Source organism: Phalangium opilio, unplaced genomic scaffold, assembly GCF_054372755.1.
Source record: "Phalangium opilio isolate 3A_F unplaced genomic scaffold, DU_Popi_V2 ptg000011l_1, whole genome shotgun sequence".
Classification (NCBI taxonomy): domain Eukaryota; kingdom Metazoa; phylum Arthropoda; class Arachnida; order Opiliones; family Phalangiidae; genus Phalangium; species Phalangium opilio.
Genome location: NW_028324147.1, coordinates 10,545,686 through 10,547,713, shown reverse-complemented (window position 1 = coordinate 10,547,713; position 2,028 = coordinate 10,545,686). Strand labels below are relative to the sequence as shown.

Here is a 2,028-nt window from a genome sequence, read left to right as displayed (position 1 = left end):
TATTGGATTGCGAGGATTATATACCAACGCGAACCTCCATGGTATTGCCAATGGTAGATAACCACCCTCCGTAGCTCCGAAAATAAACTTTACAAATCAACTAACGAAGAAATTAATGATTTTAACTCTCCATTAAAATTACTATAAACGATAATGTCTGAAATATCATTTCTAAAAATAATTAACTTTTAGTATTACATTTCTTTACTGTTAATAAATTTGCTCTTGTTTTCACGAGTAAAAATATAGAAGCGACACTAGGAATTTTAGCTTCGCAATGTGGTCGGGTACTTTAGTCAACTCTCAACACTTCAACCATTGTGACGTCAGTAATAAGCCCCACCAACGTATCATCGCTTCACCAGAAGAATTTCTTATGTCGCTTCTATGTTTTCTAGATCAATTAGCAACCCACGAGAAATGCTTTATTTTATATATTCAAGTTGAGTTAAAAGGTCGCCCATAGAATCACTGGAGCCACAACGGAATAGATAACCAAGTACACAAATCCAATTCACGAGTTCAATTTTAATTTCAAAACTTAATTTTCAAAACGTTCGAGATTGAAAATAAATTTGAAATTAAAACGTTCTTACATCAAAAATACATCAACAGGTAAAAAAAAATATACAATTATCACTTATGAATTTAGCAAAAATCGCGATAGTTAGAATTATATCTCCATCTCCTCGTCGGAGGTATCCTCCTCCTCTATGACGCGCATGCGTGAATTGTTAAATTTCTCCAGTCTTATTTCTTCGGCCAATTGATCCCTGGCCGGATACAGATAGTCCTTGATATTGCCCAAGACGGGAACCAAGAAGATATCCAAGGCGGACCTATTGACGTTCATATCTCTGACCTCTGTCCATTCGTCCGAAGTTCCGTCGTACTTTTCAACCAAAGGAACGGTGGTCGTTCCGTTGAATCCTCCAATGACGTAGATGTAATCGTCCATTACCTGAACACCCCGAGTTAATGGTCTTTTGGCTTGAGAAAGTTTTGATCTCTTATGAAAGTCGGTTAAATTTCTCTAATGACTTAAGTTGGTCAACGCTTATTTCAAATTAATATAATTTACCAATGGTATTTTAAACATGCCAAAGATAAGGCAGAATACTGTTTGCTACTTGGAAAAACATCTAGAGTCATGATCCGCCTGTTTTATTGGCACGCGCATTCAAGTATAGTCTATGTTTGTCAATGGTTACTGAGAGCTTGTCATGAAGTGACGTAGTTGAAAAGTCATAGATTCTCGTAAAGCGACGCCTGGTGAGGCGCAGTCAAAGGCTTAGTACAGACTAAATAGGATGATGGATTGCAAAACCGCGTGTATAGTCAATTCTCGCTTGTCGTTCTCGAACTAGCTCGAGCTGTAAGTCTCTAGCATTACGAAGTATAGGAAGTGTCTTACTCATGGAACCCATCTTATAAACTTATGGTATAGTCAACGTTGACCAACTTTGTAATCAACGAAATCCAACCGACTTGCAAAAGAGAAGAAAACTTTCGAAAGGACTAATTCTAGACCAGTAATGACGCAGCTCGGTCGAACGACTCCATATTCTACAAGTTGCTTACCAGGGGGGGGGAGTGGGTTAAACTTGTTAATGTACGTCCGCGGTGAAGCTACCGTCATTACCGCAACGCTAGCGACTTGGTCAGCTGGGAGGGTACGCAAGTGGACGCGCGAGCTTTGAATATACGTCAATGCCAAAATTACTCCTCGGGTTAATCATTGAAGAGATTGTTTCCCAAGTGCCATTAGCTTCGTCGTAAACCTCTCCGCATTGCAACCTGGGGTCCTATTCTGAGACGTTCGTTACGCTACCGAAAATTTCCTAACGATCGGGCTAACGAAAAGCCCGTAACGAATATTTTCTGCCAGGATACCCCGTTAAATCCGCCGATAACGTAAAGATGACCGCGGTACACTGCTTCTCGGGGAATGCATGGGAAGAATAGTGGTCCAAGTATCGCTTATCGGATTGTAGTATTCCGCGCTGTTCAAACAATCAAAAGCGCACA

At 40.1% G+C, this 2,028-nt stretch overlaps 1 long non-coding RNA gene across 1 annotated transcript; it reads right to left on the bottom strand.

Annotated features, from left to right (window-relative positions):
• Positions 1 to 510: 510 nt before the first annotated feature.
• On the bottom strand, positions 511 to 1,710 carry LOC149712101 (uncharacterized). Its single transcript, XR_016377773.1, has 2 exons — positions 1,582 to 1,710; positions 511 to 961 (listed from the first exon to the last, which is right to left on the bottom strand). It is a non-coding gene; the product is annotated as an uncharacterized LOC149712101 (long non-coding RNA).
• Between the last annotated feature and the right edge of the window lie 318 nt (positions 1,711 to 2,028).